A 13528-nucleotide genomic window follows, 5' to 3' on the forward strand; every position below is an offset into this window, starting at 1 on the left:
GCATCTATATCATAATTTATAGCTCCCTGTATTCATTACATAATTGCATGCTATTGTGTTCAGTCGATTGCCTGTCAGAGTTCTTTTGCCTCTATTAGAATCGACACTGTGATGATCATCTCTCCCTCTCTATCTCTCCCTGTCAATTGTCTAATAATCATCTGATAATTTCTTTCTGACTCATTTCTAGAAGGTAGCAAAAACTCATCAACAGTTAAACTTAGATTTCTTTTTTTTAATGAGAAAATTCTTAAATATAATGACAAGCACAGAGGCGGGCAGAGGCAGAAGCAAACTTGTGTTCGGCATTTGATCTTTTTTTATTTTTTGCTGGAACCAAATTGTGAGTTCTTTATTATATCTTTTTTCTCTTTTATTTTATTTTATGTTTTTTGTAATTTTTCAATTTATTTTTGTTACAATAGGTCCTTGTTGGTTATCTGTTTTAAATATAGCAGTGGGTACATGTCAATCCCAAACTTCCAGTCTATCCCTTCCTCCCTCTTCCCCCACTGGTAACCATAAGTTCCATAAACTTACTTTTATCATCTTTTATTTTCAGTAGATAAAACATTTACATATTTTAAATATCAAAACAATATAAAAATCATAATTAAGATACCTTGCTAACACTCTCCATCTTGTTTCCTAATTTTTCCCACCATAGAAAACCATTTTTATTAGGTTATTATGTAAGTTTATAGTGTTGTTATGCAAATATTAACAAATGCTCCATGTATATTCTTATTTTTCCCATTTCTTACCCAAAAGCTAGCATAGTATACTCATGTTCTGCATCTTTTTTTTTTTTATTTAGCTGTATATTGGAGATGATACCATGTTGATACATAAGAAACTATCTCTTTTCCACACCCTTCCCTCCAAGGCTTCTTTATATTTATTTATTTATTTTTTTGATACGCGGGCCTCTCACTATTGTGGCCTCTCCCGTTGCGGAGCACAGGCTCCGGACACTCAGGCTCAGCGGCCACGGCTCACGGGCCCAGCCGCTCCGCGGCATGTGGGATCTTCCCGGACCGGAGCACGAACCCGTGTCCCCTGCATCAGCAGGCGGACTCTCAACCAACCACTGCGCCACCAGGGAAGCCCTAGGCTTCTTTTTTCTTAATAGTTTAGGATTACAATTTGGGGAGATATCATTTATTTAACAAGCTCCTTATAGATTGTCTCCTTACTCTAATCCCCAGGATAGGTTTGGATAAATTTGTCTCTGCCCTCTACACCCCTCACCACCTTCCTCATTTAGTAACGGCAGGACCAGAAGGGCAAGCCAGTGCCCAAACCGCCTAAATTGTTCCAAACCTTTGGGAGACAGCAAGTGTCCACCATTTCTCCAGTCTAGCTTCTTGATTTCTAGGGTTTCCTTCCAAACAGAAACAGGTGAATAGACTATGAGAGACATTTATAACCACATGCTTTATTCGTTTACACTGACTGACAAAAACAGTGGGGAAAACACAGGTGTATGGTACCAGGAAGCTCTCCCAAGCACAGGCTCAGGTTAATCCTGTAAATACGTAAACATTTCCCTCCCCTCCATGACTTCATTCTTTCTTTATAGCACAGACATGTCCCAAAATCATCCCCTGACTTTCTTCCAAGGAATGCTTACTAGGCCAAGATCCCTAATGACTATTTACTTTATTTGCACGTAGGTTTTCTCGTTATGGTATAATTACCGTAAAATGATGATCCCACAGCCAAGGTAAACCAGAACCTGATAATGGACAATGAAACTTTACCTAATAGTTCTGTTTCCTCTCCTTGTTTTGCTTTCCACTCTCTGAGGCTGCTGCCTCTTGTGTTCTGGCTGACCTTCAATTTCTCTTGAAATTACTGAATTCATTCCTTCACTACCGGCTAAAAGTGAGGCCTTTCTCTTCCTCTTAGCCAGAAAATTACAGACCAATTCACTCAACAAAGTACAGATAAAGCAGAGAGAGAATGCGATATGATGTGACTAAAGAATCACAAGTTGTTTGAAGCTACTGGATGTAGCACAGAATGAAGCGTCAGGGCTATAAGGAGATGTGATAGGTTAGATAGAATTGTACTGTAAAGAAAGGAGAAAGCCATGCTAATCGGTTTAGGTTCTATTATCTCTGTGATGGAGAGCGACTGAATACTTTTAAAGAAAGTACTAACATGGCTGTAGAGATTGAGGAGACACTGAAGGGAGGACAACCAGGTAGGCAGTTATTGAAACCGTAACCAAGAAGTGGTGATGACAAACTACAGGAGTAGCAGTTGGAATGGAAAGAAAAGAAAAGGTAGAATGGACGTATCAGATTAGGAGTGGTTGGGGAGAACAGTGGACCAGTGCAACTCCGGGAGTGGGTGAAATGGAGAGACTATATTTGGTTGGGGAAGATATTAGAGGTTAAGATGCCAGTGGGAAATCCAGGAGGAGTAACCCTGGAGCTCAAAAGAGAGGTGAGGATTGGAAATAAGCATTTAGTCATCACTGTTCTATAGATGGTAGCTATCACCTTGGGGTTCAATGAGACGGTCCATGCAAGGAAAGAGAATAGAGTGAGAAGTGAACACCCAGGGTGGAATCTTGGCAATCATGGTGGAGAGAAAGGAAATCAGCCAGTGAAGGAGACTGGGAAGCAGAAACCAGTGGTAAGAGGAAAACCACAAGAGAGGCTGGTATTGAGAAAGATGTGCCTTTTATTTTTTTATTTTATTTCATTTATTTCTGAAAGATGTGTCTTCGAAAACAGAGTTTCGAAAGACAAAGTTTTGCAAAAATACTGAACGCCTCATAGAGTTCATACAAACTTATGTACGTATAGCAAATAAATGCTTCTTGTCTGACTTTTCTATCTGTATGAATAACAAACCAAATAATTTTTACTTCTGTAAAATAACCCAATGAACTTACCTTTTTTTTCAAATTCTTTATATACCCTTACCTTCAATATTGTTAAATAGCCAATATGTGTTTGTCATCAATATGTAAATACCATTGTTGTCCCACCCTCATCTCATTTATCACTATTTCACTACAGAATTATTTATTGGACCATTACCATGTGCTAAACCCTGTCCAGTTCCTGTGGGGCCAGAGATAACCAGTCTCTGCCTCCAGGCCCACATAGTTTGCATTCTTGTCATCTTAAACTAAACAACTGGAAGTCACTAGGAGACTGACAGAAATTGCTGGACCAGAGGGCGACACGGGAAAGCTGTGCAGGTGAAGGGCAGGGAAAACAATCACAGACCAACAAGTCTTCTTTTTTTGGCATGCGGGTTCCTAGTTCCCCGACCAGGGATTGAACCTGTGCCCCTGCAGTGGAAGCTCAGAGTCTTAACCACTGGACAACCAGGGAAGTCCCCAGACCAGCAAGTCTTGACTGGTGCTTCCCCACTCCTCCCCTTGACATTTCCTGGGCTCAGTTACATAGTCTAAGGATGGAGGGAGGTAGGGGTGAAGGGAGGGAGAAGACAAGATAAAACAAATTTGGCAAAATGGTGATAATCAGTGAATCTAGGTGAAGGCATAGTGGTTTTATTGTTATTACTATCAACTTTTTGGTAGGTTAAAAATTTTTTTAATAAAAAGTTGAGGGGAAACATATACACACACACTCTTTAAGACTGTACAGGTAAGGTAAAATTACACAAAAATATAAGCAAAGGAATGATGATTCAGGATAGCAGTTACCCGAGGTTGGGGGTGATTGTGGAATGATATGGTACAAAAAGGATCACACACATGTAAGCTATTGTTAAGGTCCCAGTTTTGATGTTGGGTTATGGTTTCGTGGGTGCTTATTATATTAGTTCTATAAACTAATAATTGTATGAATAAAGGTGGTCAAAAATGCACCAATGATGAAAATGTGTCACAAACCATTAATTCACTTCTGTGTTCTTAAGGCACCACCAGCCTACACCCACAAAAACAGTGAAAATAACCAGATATCCTGAGTGGAAAATTCTAGTAATGAGAGAAAAGCTGGACCAACAGCTATTTGAGAATGAGTTCTGAATTTTTTCATCCCTTTCATCTGAAGCTAATCATGTGGTGTTCCAAGAATAATGAACAACTATTTTAAATACTCTACTATTAACCTATGATTCAACCTTGTTTAATCATATTCTTATTTAAAGAAAATGATACACTTCTACTGTTCTTTAAGGAGACACTAGTGAGAATGAAATTGTCCTTAAGATATGCAGTATAAGGGATAAACGTATAATTCCTATTTACCAAAATTAGTGTTAATAACATTTCCAATAATTTATCATCTTAGAGGGTCATATTTATTTTATCACACGTAAGTGGAAGATTGCATGGTAGTGGAGAAGCTGGGCTTTGGAGTCAGAAAATCCTGGGTTCAAGGCTCCATTCTACCTCTTGTCAGCTGACACTGGACAAATTATTTACCCTCTCTAGATCTTAGTTTCCTCCTTTGAAGCTGAATCTGCACCAATAGGACAGTTGCATTTTTAAAGATAGACCATGTAAAGTTCTTAGCACAATTCATAGCATAAGTCTAAATGTTATAAAAGGTAGCTATTATTATCGTACCAAAACATTTAAACTGATTTATCTATTTTACTATGCACACATATACATATATTAATACATGTTTGCATTATTTCCTGCTTACTAACAAAGTTACACTGTTTATTATCTGGAACTTAAATAACAATACAAATAAGTCCGTGGAACTCTGAAAATAGGGGAAATGTAAAAACTTATCTCCTTAACACTCTTCGTTCCTCGTAAGATGATCTCTAAGGCTCCACAGCTTTAACATTTTATTATCTTATAAATTCTATGATTATTGCCTTTGCAAGTGTTTAGAAGGCATTGAAATGAAGGTGAGTTTATTTGGAGTTTTATCCTGTTTTTACCGATGGAAGAGGGTGGTCAACACAGACATTTTCATGACTGAACAAGTATACGGAAACATCTACTCCTACACTAGGACGTGCCTATTTGATATTTAGTAACACACAGTACTGCTGCAATACCGACTCATTTCATTTGAAGTTACTGTTTGCTCTGCTGGCTTCTTTGCATTCCTTTTCTTAAGTTGCTGGGGAAGGTATTTATAAATCTTCTCAAATAGTATATTTTACTCCAGAGATATATTGATTGTAGACATATTCATTCTAGGTGTCTCAATTTAATTTCTTCCTTTCCTCCATACCTTCCTTCCTTTTTTTTTTTTTTTTTAAACAAGGTAAGGTAATTGAAGAGAGTTATTGTGATGAGAAGTTTAATATATAGTGATATTTGCACGGTGCAGCCTTGAAAAATGTAAGTTAAATGACAAAATCTTGAAATTGTAAGTAAAATGTTAGTGGCAGTACATTCCCTTTTAGTGTGTGGTCATTGTAAAAACACCATAAAACTAGTTGGATGGAAATGTGTTTAAATGACCACACATCCCATCACACTAAGAGAACAATTCTGTGTCTTTTTTATTCTACAATAAATTCATGCTTTTATAAACTTGCAATCATAATGTATGTGTTTGGGTGTGTGGTATTTGCTTAAGGGGGGAATATCATAATTTGCTTATTTAACTATTTGCCTATTAGACTTCTAGGTTGGCTCTAAATTTTTGTTATTATAGAAAATATTGTAATAAGCTTTTTCAAATATATGACTTTTATTCATTTAAAAAGTTTTACTTATGATAAAATAATGTTGGAGGAAATACTAAGTTTACCAAAAAAAAAAAAAAGAGTTTGGGTATTATAGCTCTTCAGTGCTATAGTTTCCAAAAGGATGTGTGTATGTGTATAAAATATAGCAATATATACAACATAGCAATATATATTTTAAGACATTATCTATAAATGAGTATATTAAAAATATGCTTCTTCCAACTTCAATTATCTAAGAGAACACACCAGAATTAACTTGTACCAAGTTTTCTTTTCTTCTTTTCTCCTCTTCCTCTTTCTTCTTCCTCTTCTTCTCCTTTTCCTTCTTTTTCCTTTACTGTAATCAATAAAAGACTTGGATGAAATATTTTTGGTTCAGTTTTTTTAAAAAAAAAGTTTCTTTTCAAGGTCATAATGAGATATTGGCTGTTGTGAAGAGGCTAACTAAATACCAACTGGTTTTCTGGTCTTCCTAACCCAGCTATATCACCTTCTAAAAATTGGGTACCTTGAATTTACCAACTTATCTAGAGCTACAACCTACTAAATGTACTTGTCATATATTTCTTAGCCACCGAATGACTGAATTAAGCTTACAACCATTACAAAATATAGACAAGAAGAAAAACACTTGGCTGGTAACAGGTAGAGATGGAAACAGCTTCATCTACTTTACCAGTTTGTCTCTACTACCCTCTAGTGGAACCATAGTCATAATATCCTTACAGCATTGCTTCCAGATTACACACACACACACACACACACACACACACACACACACACAGATTTATAAATTTCAGCTTTACATAGTTGGTCCCAGCCTTAGATATGATGAACTCCTGGAACGAGTTATAAGTTTTAACGTCAGTTTAAATGTCAGTTTAGTTTCGTTTAGTTTTTTGGTTTTTTTTGGGTTCTTTTTGCGGTACGCGGGCCTCTCACTGTTGTGGCCTCTCCCGTTGCGGAGCACAGGCTCTGGACGCTCAGGCTCAGCGGCCATGGCTCACGGGCCCAGCCGCTCCGCGGCATGTGGGATCTTCCCGGACCGGGGCACGAACCCGTGTCCCCCGCATCGGCAGGCGGACTCTCAACCACTGCGCCACCAGGAAAGCCCTAATGTCAGTTTTAACTGACATTCTTGCTCCTCTCTCTTCCCACACTAATCCTTTGTGAAAAATACTGCCAGATTAGTCTGTTTAAAGGGGAAATCCTATCACTCCCCTGCTCAAATGAATGAAAAAACCTTCAGTCCTTCCTTCCCTTTGAGCTATTTGAAGTGCTGCTGGTAAACTTCCCCACAGTGACTTCCAAAAGTCTTCACAATATGAATCCAACTCTCCTTTCCCCTCTCCTATCCCTTTACCTCCTGTCACACCCCACCTTCCAGCCAAATCTCACTGCTGCGTGTTCTCCACGCCTGCCCTATGATTTTCCTTTCTGCCTACCTTGCCACCCGTGTAGTCATCTCCACCCCACCAACCTTCCTTCTTTCATTTCTATTTGCCAGAATTGTGCTCATATTTCAAGACTTTTTTCAAATGTGCTTTTATTCAGCATCATCAAGCTCCCTTCACCAATTTCACGTAAGCCGGGTACCTCTGACACTATGCCGTCTATTGCATATGCTGTTCCCTTTGCCTGGATGTTCTCCGCAGGCTCCTCCCCTTCAGTTTCCATGTAAACTGACATCAGCTTTCCTCCCCAACCCAATGCAAGGGTCATGTCATTTAATGAAGCCTGATCTGCCTCCCCTAGTTTTGTTTTCTCCCGTCTCTCCTGTGACCCCATAGCAATTTACTCAAGTCTCTGTTCCTGTATCTACCACCAGAGCTAATTTTGTGAGAGACAGTGATCAATACAATCAAGGAAAATCCTATGTGTGAAATCCTTACTGTGGGTGAGGCGTTGATCTAGCTAGACATTTCATGGATTACCTCATTTCACGCTCAAAACGACACAACTGGGTACTATTACTCTCATCATTTGAGTAAATGAGGCACAGAGAATTGAAGTGACTTGCCCAAAGCCACAGAGATGTCAAGGGAAGCAGTCAGGATTTAAAAGGATTTGAGCCCAGGTGACCTTTGGACCCTGAGCTTTATTTTTTAATAGAAGTATAGTTAATTTACAAAGTTGTGTTAGTTTCAGATGTACAGCAAAGTGATTCAGTTATACATATACATATCTTTTATTTTTTAGATCCTTTTCCATTATAGATTATTACAAGATATTGAGTATAGTTCCCTATGCTATACTGTAGGTCCTTGTTGCTTACCTATTTTGTATATAGTAGTGAGTGTATGTAAAGCTCCAGCTTCTCATTTATTTCCCCACCACCACCCCTGCTGTCCCTGTCGGTAACCATAAGTTTGTTTTCTAGGTCTGTGAGTCTATTTCTGTCTTGTAAATAAGTTCATTTGTATCTTTTTTTAGATTCCACCTATGAGTGATGTCATAAGGTATTTGTCTTTCTCTGTCTGACTTACTTCACTTAGTATGATAATCTCTAGGTGCATCCATGTTGCTGCAAATGGCAGTATTTTATTCTCCTTTTATGACTGAGTAATGTTCCATTGTATATATATTCCACATCTTCTCCAGCCATTCATCTATCGGTGGACATTTAGGTTGCTTCCGTGTCTTGCCTATTGTGAATAGTGCTGCTACGGACATTGGGACCCTGAGCTTTTTAACTGTGATGGCACAGCCATTCCGAAGGGCTCTTGGTCAGGACAGTGTCTCTTGAATGGCTTTCCTCCTACTTTTCATTTTGGATGTTTGGTTTGGGATTGGCTGTGGAAGAAATCGAAACTGATTCCTGGGGTAGGAAAAAGGTTTTGTTTTGTCTTGTTGAATAGAAGGCTCTACTTTTCCTCTTTGAAATTTTTTCATTTTATATGTTTCCCCATCTGGAGTCTGAAGTTCGGGGGCTTGCATTTGATTCTTGTTTGTATGCCCATTACTTAAGCTAGTGCTTGGGACACAATAAGGCCTCCATAAAGTTGTCAAATGTTATTGAAACAGTGGATATCTTTCTCTTTTTGCCTTGTTCGAATGTAAATCACTTTATCTTGTATTCCCTCAGTACTCAGCCGGAAGGAAAGTATTTAATTAATTAGCATACAAGAAGTATCATCATTTGGTGCATTTTTCTTATCTCGGCCCCTCCTGTCAAGCTCAATAAGAACAGATATCTAATCCATCTTTGTATCTTTAGTAGCCACCGAGTAATTCCAGACAAACAGAAGAAACTCAAATATTTGGTGAGTGGAGCCGATAGAGTTTAATTTGCTGTCGTACTTCACTCTCACATCAGGTATAAACTGATGCACGAGCAAGAGCCAGACAGCTGATGTTCTTGGGGAGGCCCTCGGGTGCTACAAGGCTCTGAAGTGCCTGTCTTGTTTTTTAAAGATAGAGTAAATTATGTTTCCGTATCATTTTATCAGTAAGAAAGGGTAACTGTAACTTCGCTCTTTGGAATCTGTCAATGATAGTAAGCATGTCACATGAAGCAGATCACCATGAAGCTCATGAAACTTACATATCAGGATCCTGTCTTTGCACAGGTCCCTTCCAGGACTCTGAGAGAGGTGTTCACATGGTCATGTCTTTGTAAAATGTATGAAGTAAGATATCTTGAACACAGTTTGTTAAGGCCGCTGTTTCTTTCCACTTCAACTTCCAGTCAGTCACACTTCTCCACCTGTCCAGTGACACTGGCACGACCATGAACACTGTTGAGATTCAGCTCAGGAGATGTTGAATTAAGGACATATTGAGGGCTTCCCTGGTGGCGCAGTGGTTGAGAGTCCGCCTGCCGATGCAGGGGACGCGGGTTCGTGCCCCGGTCCGGGAAGATCCCACATGCCGCGGAGCGGCTGGGCCCGTGAGCCATGGCCGCTGAGCCCGCGCATCCGGAGCCTGTGCTCCGCAACGGGAGAGGCCACAACAGTGAGAGGCCCGCGTACCGCAGAAAAACAAAAACAAAAACAAACAAACAAACAAAGGATATATTGAGTTTAGGATGAGTGGTATCTCACACTTCCAAGTTACCCCCAGCAGTCCTAATATAAGAAAAGCTTCTGGGACAACTCCTTGCATCCATTCTGCTCACCCTCCAGGCATCTCGAAATGAAGATATAGGGCAAGAGATGTTATCTGAACTGGAAATAAGTGGGTAGTGGGTAATAGGGGAAAAGCTAATCTGTGGAAAATTCTTCCAATTATCAGATGTGTAAAGTTATATCTACATATCCCATCAGTGCAAAGAGAAAACCTTACCAGACGACTCTTATTATCCTCAGCTCTGTTTCACTCTTTTATTTTCTTAAAGACTTAAGAATGATGTTCAAGAACAGAAATCTCTCTTAAGGATATAGTGGAAGCAATGAAAGAGAGAGTTTTCGATACTGTAGTATATCGTTACCTCCTCTAAAATGAACTTTTCTTGTATTAGGAACACGCTCGTTAACACAGCATGAACAATTATAAATGCATCAGACAGTTTTTGGGATCTGGAATATTTAGAATCCCGTAAATTAGAATCTTCCACAATTGCTGTGTTTGTAGGGCATAAACTCAGAGTATTAGTACAAACAGCTCATATGTGAAAGAAACTTGATTTAAAAAACCCCCCAAAACAAAAAACAATGCCATTGAAAAATGGGCAGAGAACCTGAATAGACATCTTTCCAAAGAAGACCTACAGATGGCCAACAGGCACATGAAAAGATGCTCAACATTACTAACCATCAGGGAAATGCAAATCAAAACCACAGTGAGATATCAGAATGAATATTATCAAAATAATAACACGTCTTGGTGAGGACGTGGAGAAAAGTGAACCCTCCTGCACGGTTGGTAGGAATGTAAATTGGGGCAGTTACTAAGGAAAACTTTTATGGAGGGTCCTCAAAAAATTAAAAGTAGAACTGCCATATGATCCAGCAATTCCACCTCTGGGTAAGTTTCCAAAGAAAACAAAAACACTAATTCGAAAAAATATATGCACCCCTATGTTCATGCAGCATTATTCAAAATAGGCAAGATATGGAAGTAACCTAAGTGCCCATCTTGAAATAAGTGGATAAAGAAGATGTGGTATATGTGTACAATGGAATATTAGCCATAAAAAATAAAATCTTGCCATTTGCGACAACATGGTTGGACCTACAGGGTATTATGCTAAGTGAAATAAGTCAGACAGAGGAAGAAAAACACTGTACAATTTCAGTTGTATGAAAAATCTTAAAAACAAATGAACAAATATAACAAAGCAGAAAGAGTCATAAATACAGAGGACAAGCAGGTGGTTGCCAGAGGGGAGGGAGGTAGGAGGATGAGTGAAATAGGTGAGGGAAATTTTTAAAAATTAAAAATTAAAAAAAATAAAGTACCAAAATGTTAGCAGCGATCCCTCTGTCTGTCTTTTGTTGAGGAAATGAGGGTGGAGGCACGGAGATTGTATGTGACACACTTTTCTTTTTTTTTTGAATTTAATTTATTTTTTTATACAGCAGGTTCTTATTAGTTTTCCATTTTATCCACATCAGTGTATACATGTCAATCCCAATCTCCCAATTCATCCCACCACCACCCGTCCCCCGCCACTTTCCCCTCTTGGTGTCCGTACGTTTGTTCTCTGAATCCGTGTCTCAATTTCTGCCCTGCAAACCGCTTCATCTGTACCATTTTTCTAGGTTCCACATATATGCGTTAATATATGATATTTGTTTTTCTCTTTCTGACTTACTTCACTCTTTATGGTATGTGACACACTTTTATTATGGAATTGTTTGAAACATTTATTTAAAAAACCCATTATTTTGTTATCAGAGAAATGTCTGAGGAACAGCCATGAGAGTTCAGTGTTTTCAGTTGTGATTAAAAGGTCTTGAAACTATGTGTCTTGCTTTTTTCCACTGTTCTACTTTCTGAATTAATGTAAAAGAACAGTCTTTTCCTTTTGGATATGTTTATTTTAGAAACTTCTATGAATTTTATCCAGTAGCAAAAGAAGCCTTGGCAAGATTCATTCATGCATGCGTTCCTTCATACGTTCATCCATTTACTCTTTCAATCATTTTTGGACTAAGGTGACTAGCTTTTGAGTTTTGAACCATACACTCACATGGTTCAAAATTCAAAAGCTACCAAAACCTCCCTCCCACCTCTGTGCCCCAGGCACTATTCCACTCCACACAAGCGCATTGTTATTAGTTTGTTGCATCTCCTTCCAGGGTATTTTAGGTATTTAAAAGTACGTTTCTCAAATTTTTTATCTGAAAAAATACTTGTCTTAGCTCAGGCTGCCATAACAAAAGACCATAGGTCAGGTGGGGTAAACAGATATTTATTTCACACAGTTCTGGAGGCTGGATCGAGGTGTTGGCATGGTCAGAATCTGGTGAGAGCTCTCTTCCTGGCTTGCAGATGGTGCCTCGTTCTAGCAGTGTCCCCCCGTGGAGGAAATAGAGCGACCAAGCTCTTTGGTGTCTCTTCTTAGAAGAACACTAATCCCACAGTGAGGGCTCCACACTCACGGTCTTATTTAATTTCTTCCCCAAGGCGCCATCTCTAAACAACATCACACTGAGCCAGAGGCTGCAAGATATGGATGGGAGGGAAGGGGTAGTGGAGAGAAACATATAATTCAGTTCATAGTAACACATATCTCAAAAGAAAACAAAACTTAGGTGCAGTACCAATGGATCTTTTATTTTTCCCCTTCTAAATGGAGGTTGCCAAAATATAAATATGGAACTTTGGGGAGCATATGCCTTTCCATCCTCTCCTCTTTAGTTTTTTTCCACGCCACTTCCAGAATTGGTCTAAGATATTGTGCCAAGGCTGTAGGTCTCCTGAGCAGCCCCTTAGAACAATATTCAGGGCTCTTCAAGATTCTGACTCCGATTTCCCTTCCCTGTTTATCACCTAAAGAGCCCTATACCCTCTGATGCAGGCACCCTGAATAACTCGGGCAGACTTCAGTGCTTTACTCATGCAACTTCCTCTGTGTGGAAGGTTCACTCCACAATTCCTTCTCCAGTGTTCCTTCAAATGTCACATCCTCTGCTTGAATTAGTAATTTCCTGGTCGGTGTTTTCATATCGGCTTATAGTAGAACGTACAACCTCAGTGCTAGAAGCAAATTATAAGTAATGGTTGTGTTCTCCCACCCCCAACACCTAGAGCAGAAGTATCTGACTTATTTTTTGTGACACTGAATAGAAGTTGGCCCAATGTACAATAAACTGTATTTGCTAAGATGATAGCCTGAACTTACAATAACCCCGAAACTTTAAAAAGAAAGACAGCCAAAACAAAAAACAAACAAAAAAGACAAGTCACACATGCAAAAAAGAGAGATAACGGAGCTAAATTTTTTTTTTGGCTTTGTCACCGGACTTGTAGGACCTTAGTTCCCCGACCAGGGATTGAACCCAGGTCCACCGTAGTGAAAGTGCAGAGTCCTAACCACTGGATCACCAAGAAATTCCTCCTGAGTTAAATTTAAATAAAAATCTAGCGTCAGAGCTATGGAAGCTTGTGGTCTTCTTTATGTTGAATGTAAAATGTATATAATGAATTACTAGCTGTTTTTAGATGATATAAATTGAATCCCTTGCTTGGGCCTCCCAGAGAGAAAGCTATATATATATTTATTTGTTAAAATTAGTTAAAAGTAATATCCTACACTAGCAGAGAAGAGTCTTCTGTAGAGCACTTCTCTGGGGCAGTTTTTATTTAAAATGTGAATTTGTGATTTTAAAAATAAGTTTTAAAAGTTATTAGGTTCAGGCCAAGATTTCCCAATCCCCTACTTCCACCCTGAATCCCAAATGCTCTGCTTCTGTTACCCAGTAGCACAAAA

This window comes from Monodon monoceros, unplaced genomic scaffold (genome assembly GCF_005190385.1).
Source record: "Monodon monoceros isolate NGI ecotype Baffin Bay Population unplaced genomic scaffold, NGI_Narwhal_1 Super_Scaffold_4, whole genome shotgun sequence".
In the NCBI taxonomy this organism is placed as follows: Eukaryota; Metazoa; Chordata; class Mammalia; order Artiodactyla; family Monodontidae; genus Monodon; species Monodon monoceros.